A 10477-nucleotide genomic window follows, 5' to 3' on the forward strand; every position below is an offset into this window, starting at 1 on the left:
TGTACAATTTGACTGCAAATTCAGAAGAAAAGACTGCCAGCCCTAGCATTTGTATTTCAGCAATGAGAATTAGCAATGGAGCTCTCCTGAATGTCACTGTAGACTTGGTTGAACTGCTACCCCCCTCCTCTTTTAATTCTATCTATGTTGCTGCCCAACTGCTCTACACACTGTGCTACCCCTTCTCTGTCCCTCTTTCAAATGGCGCTAGATCGCCGTGGAGGGCTGTATTTATAGATTTTAAAACTCACGAGATCCGACAACGTAATGATGACATTTTGCCTCATTTTTGATTCCGAAAATGTGCGAAAGTACCGAGCCAATTCGGATATGCTAAGTTCGGGTGTTCGGTTCTTGAGGAACCGAGCCTGAGCATCTTTATTTATGATTCCTGCTTTAATATTACATTTATACCTCCATTTGAAAGGGCAATGATGGCGAAAAATTAGAGAATAGGCTATTGATATTGCTAGTCTATTTGACTCAAGTAAATATATTTTTATTAACCTATGAAACATTAAGAAGCAACACTATTTTTTATTTCACTATCTACAACACATAATACTATACATTCTCATACTTTGCATTGCTGTGCATTAGTTTTGTTTCCAAAACTATCAATTTAAGTGTAGCTTCTCAGAGATATATATATATATATATATATATATATATATATATATATATATATTAGAGATGGGCGGGCTCGGTTCCCCAAAATCCGAATCCATCCGAATTTAACCTATATGAGTACCGAGACGAGCACGCGCGGTACTCTCCCGCCCATTCGGAATCGAAATCGAGGCAAAACGTCATTGTGACGTATTCGTATTTCTGAGCTCGAGTCTCGCGAGATTTGAAAAGCATAAATACCAGCCTCCACAGCAATCCATCACCATTTGACAGAGGGAGAGAGCAGGGTTAGGTGACAGGTTATATCAGCGCAGGGACAGTGCAATAATTGGACACATTATTGTTTCGATTCTATACAATTCTAATCTTAATACCAATTGTTACAGCAGTAAGAGGAGGATAGAGGAGGGTTTATTTTAAACTTCTGGCACTCCAAGTGCTTTTGGGGTGTCCCTTATTCCCCATTCTTTTGCAGTAATTTTTCTGGCTGTCAAAAGTCATATTTGTCAGCAGTAGGAACAAAAATATTTGGCACTCCAAGTGCTTATGGGGTGTCCCTTATTCCCCATTATTTTGCTGTAATTTTTCTGGCTGTCAAAAGTCATATTTGTCAGCAGTATCTAAAACAATTTTTAGCACTACAAGTGCTTTTGGGGTGTCCCATATTCCCCAGTGTGAAACAATAATTTTTCTGGCTGTCAAAAGTAATATTTTCAGCAGCATTTCTAAAACTTTTTTGCACTACAAGTGCTTTGGGCTCATTAAAATGGATTCAAAGCAGTCCACATATGAGCAGAATCAGCAACCAGGTTCTGGCACCAGTCCTGATGGTAGTGTTCCCAGTACGTCAACTGGGAAAGGCGATGTAAAAGTACATAGTCTTTTTAAATCAGGGAAAAAACACACACCAAAAAAAAACATTTACAGTGTTGAAGCGAAAAAGAAGTGTAACTGAGAAAAAGTTAACTGTCGATATAAAAAAATTGCCAACATGCCATTCTACACATGTAGTGGCAAAGAAAGAGTAAGGCCTTCACCTTTCTCTATTAGTGGCAGATCAAAAAATGTTACTGAGCCGCCTTCTTGTACGGTCACCCGTGACCAAGCAAGACCAAGTAATTTGGAGTCTAAAAGTGGTGCACAACTACTGTTACGCGTAAAAGCCAAGCTGCAAGAAAACAGTAAGGCATTAGAGGATAATGTATGCTCTGAATCAGAAATGACACCAATCCAATCCCAGTGGAGAGTCCATCCACCAGTGGTATGTCTAATCGTGAGCATTCTGTTAGTGACATTGTACCCATAAAGAAGGGTCCTTTCAGCAGTTCTGCTGATGTGTGCCTTAACAGCCTGAGTGTAGCCGGTGATACACCAATTGAGGATGCCACTTTGGAATTAGAAGAGGATGAGGAGGAGATTTGTGTAGGCGACAAGGGCACTAATGATGATGTTGATGATTATGATGCAGACAGATACCAAATTGCCTTTCTCAATTTCTATTTATATTCTAGACTCTATAATGGCTGAATAGTTTTCTATTTTACTCTTAGTGGAGAGGGGGTCTGATGCAGACAGATACTAAACTGCCTTTCTCCATTTCTTTTTATATTCTAATTCTACAGTCTATGCAGGCTGCTTTTTTTCTATTCAAGTACAAGTGGAGAACAGGGGGGGTCATAGACAGCCACCAAACTACCTTGGTCCATTTATTTTGTATATTGTCCAGTCTATGCAGGCTGCTTTTTTTCTATTCAACTACAAGTGGAGGGCAGGGGGGGGGGGGGTCATAGACAGCCAACAAACTACCTTAGTCCATTTATTTTTTATATTGTTCAGTCTATGCAGGCTGATTTTTTTTCTATTCAACTACAAGTGGAGGGCAGGGGGGGGGAATCTATAGAGACTGAAACCAAACTGCCTTTGTCCATTTCAATTTATATTGTACAGTCTAGAACAGCTGAATTTTTTAGTATTTTCTCCAAGTGGAGAGGGGCCTAGAGAGACAGAAACCAAACTGCCTTTGTCCATTTCTTTATATATTTAACTATAAGTGAAGGGTGTAATATACACCCAAAGACGATGGCTGAATAGCCAATAGGCTAAGATGAAGAGGAAGACAATCAGGTTTGTGTGCAGAATTAAGGACGGACTACCAGGGATTAAACTGTTTTCTTCTTAATTTATTAGCTTTAGAATTACCTTACTTATCCAAGAAACAGGTGGAGCACTAAATTCGGTTATTTTATGCCCAAAAACATTGATATTGATATTGATATTGATATAAAGATCATTGTTGGTCTCACTGAACAAATGAAACAAGCAAGGTTTTATACATGACACTCCTCCCACAGCCCTAGCTTGATTGGCAGGCGACACACCCATCTTTCCTTTTAAGAGGAAACGCCCATCTATGGTTCTGTTGTTTGTGCTGACACACACTTATCTGCTTGCTTTGAGAAGGAACATTTCAACCCATGTAAGTTAACCAAACTTTAAACTATTGTTTGTCACACATGTCTTTATCATCAACCTAGGTGCATTACTGCAGAAATGTTTTACAGTGCTTCCATGCTTTCTCTGCATATTGCCAGCTATATATATATATATTATTCCCCCTGCTGTGATAGGTAGTGAAAGAAATCCTAATATTTGGTTGGTTGGTGTTGAAAAACAATAGATGTTTCATTGCTATTAAGTCAATTGTGACAAATGACACTCTCACCCCCAGCACTGGGCAGTCATATAACTAGCAGGCATGGCTGTTAGGTGACAGCTGTGGGGGTCATTTTGATATATGGAGTCAGGTAGCAGCAGTGATCAGACCCTGCTGCTCCCCCCTCCTTTTATCTGGCTTTGCAGAGCGGCCCTCTAGTTAAAGTTTGTCAGTGAGGAGCTGCTCACCTGTGGGTAAATGGGTAAAATGCAATCTATATGAGTTCCAGTGATGGTCACAGCTGTGGATATCATCTCCAGTGTGTGCTCCTATATTCTGCTGTTGCAACTTATAGCAAATATAAAAAAAAAAAAAAAAAAAATTGGTTAGCCAATAAAGGTATCACCCGTATAATACTTTTGGGTTTTTTTTGACATGAAAGTATTTAACATCACATAGATTTTTCTGGCTAACACTGTTCTGGAATAATAAAAAAATATTTTTTGCTGCTCATTTTGACTTATGGTATAGACACCAACATTTTTATTCAGTTTTGAGAATTCAAAATAATCTCCATTCACTGTAATCAGTCTAGTGACTACCTGTAGTGTGATGTAGAAAATAAAGGTGTAGCTCTAGTTTACAATTAAATAGGCAAGCAGGATAAGCACTCCCCTTAAATGATTTATTAGCTCAAAGCTGTGTAGTAACTTGAGCAGTCATAGTGGAGGTCTGCACCGGACTTATGTGATTTTAAAAAAACACTATATAATAACTATACATTATATTATCTACATTTCCAAAATCTTATGTTACATATATTATATGTATAGAGATACCAATGTTGAAAGGCACAATTAAATCATAGGGGTATCCTTTTAAAATATGGAGATAAAACATGCCTAGCTTGTGTATATGCATAGCTTAAATCCTAAAACCAAAAGATGTCCTATAATAGAACCAAGTGCATGATAGCAAAATCATATATGTGGTAAAATCTTATAATCTTTTATTTAGACATGTTTTCAAAAGGGGAACAGCAAGCACTTATACTCTTAGCATAGCAAAAAATGGATTTGTGAAATAATTTAGATAAAGAGCAATGGGAGTTGATGATTGGTTTATATTTACATATTTGATTTACCATTGGTGATTAACAGGACCAAAAAGAACATTTTTGTTAAATAACCCCTTTCCCATTATTCTATTACAAAGTTGCATGTCTAGCATATATTTTCAATGACCCCCTCAAATAAAATAAATTGTCATTGGCCCAGTCAATTTATACCATAGTTGCCTACTCTCCTGGAATGTCCGGGAGACTCACAAATTTTTAGGAGTTCTCCCGGACTACCGAGAGAGCAGGCAAAAATCCCGGATCCAGATTTTGGCAGTGTTGAAGATGGGGGGGAGGGGCTAAACACGTCACGGTGCCCCCCGTGTGGTCACGCCCCCTCAACAAACCCCTTCCCGGAAAGCTGCCTGCCAAAGTAGGCAAGTATGATTTATACTCGGGAAAACCAAACTTCTAAGTCTCTGGGTATTGTTGCATTCTCTGGGCCATAGTGACAGACCACTGCAAGTCAGGAATTCTTTATTTAGATGCAGAACTCATTGTTCATCTTTAACTGCACAGCCTGGCAAGCACAGCTGATGGAAGTTTACTGAGTTGCAATCAAGTGATTGTTGACTTGGCATAAACGGTGAGTTGAACTCCCAAACAGTATGTAAACCTGCTCTGGCCTGTCATTCTTTGCCAGAATATCAGCTTTGCTATTCTGAGATCCTCATCATGTTATCATGTTTACTGCTTAATTTCTGATAATTGATCCGGGTTCTTCCTGACCGTTAAAATCTATAACCGCAGTACAAAGTATCACAAAATACTTTGTACTGCGGTTATAGATTTTGGCCTCTGACTATTCATCATCAACAACATTTATTTATATAGCGCCAGCAGTTTCCGCAGTGCTTTACAATTGGGGGAACAAACGGTAATAAAACAATACTGGGTAATGCATATATACAGAAAGGTAAGAGGGCCCTGCTTACAATCTATTTCTCTGTTGGCTGATTTTATTCAGTTTATACGGCTACATATCTGTAGTGCTCCGCTTACCATGCTAAGGGGCCAGTTTGGTAGACCACTATCTGGTTATTACACGCAGAAAATCCATCCTGTTTTGCAATGAACTCTGGTGAATCTCATTAGTAACTTAGACTCTGCACAGCTGTTTTCTGACTGTGTTACTCTTAGCTGGTGTCCACAACCCCAGACCTGAGAGTCTGTCCTAGTTTTATGAAGAAAAAAAATATATATATTAATACCCATTTGTATAAACATACATGATCCCTCACTGTGTCTCCTCATACCATATCATTAAATTCCATGGTCTTGTTGAGGCCCTCTGGATGCAAAGTCTGGATCTATACAGGGGGCCTCACTGCGGCAGTCTTTTAAACCTACACCTCTTGTGCTGTTTTTAATCAGTACTACATCTAACTTTAAGACAATCTGGATTCGCTCTGTGATTCAGGATATTATGTCTTTCTGTCTAAAACATTCCTTCAATGTCCTAGTGGTCCTATAGTCATCATCTATTTATATTACATCTCTAATTCCGCAGCGCTGTACAGAGAACGCATTCACATCACTGCTGCCACATTGGAGCTTACAGTCTAAATTCCCTAATATACACATACAATCACACACACAGAGACTAGGGTCAATTTTTGATAGCAGCCAATTAACCTACTAGTATATGAGTCTATCTGCCTTCCTCCTCACTGTCTTGTCCCAGCTTTCACCCCCACTCCCCCAATCAGTACCACCATATTTGTGTCTTCCCCTTTCCTTATAGGATATAAACTCTCACGAGCAGGGCCCTCTTTCCTTGTGTTCTGTCTAATATTTAATCACCCTCTGTACCTCTTGGCATGCTTCCCTAGCCCTGTTTTCTTAAACTTAGGCCTACTTCTCGCTAGTTCCTACCATCACTCACTCACTGTCCTGCAAATAATTTGATCTGCATTACCCTGTTGACTGTATTTTTATTCATTCAGTATGTCTGATCTTTGTATTTTGTTCATATATCATGTTGGGTTATGGATCATTTCTTTAAGTGTCATGCACGGCGCTGCGGGCTATTTGTGGTGCCTTATAAATAAAAGATGATGATTATTATTTAGTTGGAATCCAAAATATTCCTGAGGTTTTCATTCCTCTTAATGATAGTGGGTCTCTCTTGAATAATACCCCCTGGTGTCAGATCTGGTTTCAAAATTTCGAAATTTGTTCATAGGATTTTCTTATTCTGGCACAAGTTCGTCTTAAATTTGGGTTATTAAAAGAGACATCAACTTTTAGTTACTTTAGCTAAAGACTCTAGTAAAACAATATCTAGGTATCCTCTTGAGACATACTTCTTTAACGTGTTGTCGTGTTTGTAATTCAAAATCTTTGTCTAATATGTGATTATGTCTCAATCTTCCCAATTGTCTTTTTGGGATATTGTTGACCCATGGTTAATTGTGCCCACTATTGTAGTATAATTTATTACTGGAGTCTACTATATTGTAATTTGAGGAGATAATTATCCTCTTGAGCTGAGAGTGATAATCATAAATAAGTTAACAGTTCAGTTATGAAAACTGAGTGTACTTTAAATTGTAATTATTAGAATTAAGGTGAGAAGCAGTTTTTTGCTAAATCTAGATCATCTGAAATAATAAACATATCAATACCACTGTCATAGAGTACTAGGTTTGCCCCATATGGGCTGTTTCTTCCTCACATTTCCCATATACAGATTGGTAAAACTAGGGCCAAACTTAGTGCCCATCTTGAATGTCTGATAGAAAGTTGTATCAAAAGAGAAAATTTGTGCCTGAGTATAAGAATCACATCAAGAATAAAGTCGTGTTGCTACATACAATTTGGAGAAAATGGGGTGTAGAGGGGGCTACAGAAAACATTTGGAGAGGGGGCTGGAGAAAATGGGAGGGGGATACAGAAAATGTGGAGAAAAGCAGCTAGAGAAAATTGGTGGGAGAGGGCTGAAGAAAATCTGGGGGGGGGGGTGGTGGAGGGACATGAGCGAGTGTATAATTTAATGTGTTTGCTCATATCTATATAACCACAAATGTGGCTTAAGGGAAGTTTGGCACATTTTTTAGAGGCTGACTTTTATTTTCTTCACAAGTCATCAACATTCTTTATAAAGTATCCCGACAGTTAATACAATATGATATTGTGACTTTTTAATACAAAAAAGGGCTTTAATTAGAGGGGATGGACAGACTGACATTTTTTTGAACCAGTTTGTGTGGAAAAAACTAGACCATTTGAAATGCCGTTGTATGGCCTCGGTATTTCTACATTTAAATAACTAATTGCACTAATAAAAAGTGTAGAATAAAAATATTTTTTGTCTTTCATCCATCTGGGGGACACTCCTTAACCATAGGGGTTGAGTTGGGGGGAGAGGTAAGAAGCGCTTCTCACAGTGGGAAGCAGTCGGCAAGAGACTCTCCCCGCTGATGCAGGACGGGCGCTGCCATTAGGCAGAGAGCACCTTTACTGCGGAGGTTCCCCGGAAGCCAGCTGGAGTATACCAAGTTCCTCCTCCCATGGGGATGGCAGTGAATTCTTGAGGATGGCGCGCTTTGCATAGCGCTAGCGGGGAACACATTCTAACACAATTTCCCCTAATATAAGAGAAAGGGAAAAACGCTGTTAAAGTAAACAACACAGAAGAAGAGCTAGTGGAAGGGGAATGTGTTTGAGGAACACCGCTTCCCCCCCTGCTGAGTGAGCATGTGGAAGATCCCTTTTGGCGCCAAAGTTCAAAAGGAGGACAGATACAACAGTCATTTAGAGAGAAGTGCACTGTTGACACATATCTTCCACGCTAAGTATCACTTTGTTTCTTCTGTGTATGCATTTGTATTATAAGACTGAGGTGTTGAGAGAGCTGTGTTTAAGGAAAACTATAAAGTTCTCCAAACCTGTCTTATTTAATCAGAAATACTATGATATGTTGAATAACCTGGTCTGTATTTTCTGATAAAGGTTGTGGAAGTGTTTGGGCGAAAAAAAAAGGGCCGTAGTGTTCTGCGTGCAAGGAGATCAGAGCGGTCCCACCCTTCAGAGGGATTGCTTTTGTAAGTCCCCATGGTTAAGGAGTGTCCCCCAGAGGGATGAAAGAGAAAACGGGATTTATACTTATGATAAATCTTTTTCTCTGAGTGCATCTGGGGGACACTCCGACCCCCCCCCCCCCCCAGCTTTTGATTGTTTTGTCTAGACTCCCCCCCCCCCCCCCCCCCCCCTCTGTTGAGTGGTGTGTCTTGGTTGATTGGCCTATCTTCCTAATGGCTTTTGTAATCAAACTGAGGTATGTGGGAATTGGTGGGGGTGATATGCTGTCAGCTGAAAAAGGTTAGCTCTTTGGGTGCCAGACTCCTCCCCAGACTCAACCCCCATGGATAAGGAGTGTCCCCCAGATGGACTCAGAGAAAAAGATTTATCGTAAGTATAAATCCCGTTTTTTTTGCTTCAGTCACTGCATTGTTAAAAATAAACCAGTTGTCATAACATAGCCTGCGTATCTAAAGAGATATATGATATGGTTATGGTGCAGCACAGTGGCCTAGTGGTTAGCACTTCTGCCTTACAGCACTGGGGTCATGAGTGCGATTCCTGACCATGGCCTTATCTGTGTGGCATTTGTATGTTCTCCCTGTGTTTGCGTGGGTTTCCACTGGGTGCTACGGTTTCCTCTCACACTTCAAAAAACATACTAGTAGGTTAATTGGCTTCTATCTAAATTGACCCTAGTCTGTGTGTATGTTTGTTAGGGAATTTAGACTAAGCTCCAATGGGGCAGGGACTGATGCATACGTGCCAACTTTTCCTTGTTGGCTTCAGGGAGATCCATCATTTTGGTACCGCCCCCTAAATGATTGTCGCAGTTTTGGACAATTACAGCAGGTTTAAGATGACGCAGTATTTGTGTCATTAAGCCACTCCACTGCCACTTATCTATTGCGGTGCGAGAACTGGGAGGTTGCCCTGCTCTCCCGGGAGCCCAGGTGGTCTCCCAGAAATGCGTGAGCCTCCCGGACATTCTGGGAGAGTAGGCAAGTACGCGTTAAAAAAAGCAGCTAATGAATCTCTAGAGACTGAAGTGTCTTTTACATTTCTGTCTCCATTACTGAAGTCATGTTGTCTTACCTGTCAGTCTTTGATTAAATCTTTATCTCCATGAAAATGGCCACCTCCGTAGGCATCAATACATGGACATAGGACACAATTTCTGAACTGTCATCATGCCACAGATGGCGAAGCCAACCACGTCTTGTACTGGCTCAGCATCAGGGAGAATGCCAGACTCTTCAGGGAGTGAGGGAGATCACCCCTATTTCAGGGAGAGTTGGCAAGTATGCTGATGGGAATGAGTTCTCTGTACAGAGTTGTGGAATTAGTGGCGCTATATAAATAACTGATGCTTATAGCAAGTTATATAACTTTACTGACTAAAGGGCTTCTAACAGGGGTTTTACTGGTTAACTGACTAAATGTGTACTGACAATGAATGATAACAGTTGCCCCTGTAATGTCACACACCTAACAGATATGATTACTGAGGTTGTAACATAGACTACAGTGCTATGAATATACATTGTATTACTTTACACTCTATGTTTCATGTTGTATGATTTTTCATTATATATGTATTTTAAGCCCAATGTATTCCCGTCTCCATATACAATACAATATAATATATTGTAACTTTCCAATAAAAAAAAAAGGGCTTTAATTAGAGGGGATGGACAGACTGACTTTTTTTTTTAACCAGTTAGTGTGTGGGAAAAAAATATACCATTTGAAATGCTGATGTATTGCCTGGATATTTATACATTTAATAGCTAACTGCACTAATGAAAAGTGGAGAATGAAAATATTTTTTTTTTTTGTTTCAGCTACATTGTTAACAATAAACCAGTTGACCTAACATAACCCACCTATCTAAACACCTATATGATATGGGTTATGGTGCTTTTAGCAAGTCGTATAACTTTACTGACTCGAGCTTCCTAACAGGGGTTTTACTGGTTAACTGACTAAATGTGTGCTGACAATGAATGATAACAGTTACTCCTGAGGGTGTAAAATGCAGTACAGTGTTATTA

The sequence above is a fragment of the Mixophyes fleayi genome, chromosome 2 (genome assembly GCF_038048845.1).
Source record: "Mixophyes fleayi isolate aMixFle1 chromosome 2, aMixFle1.hap1, whole genome shotgun sequence".
NCBI lineage: Eukaryota > Metazoa > Chordata > Amphibia > Anura > Limnodynastidae > Mixophyes > Mixophyes fleayi.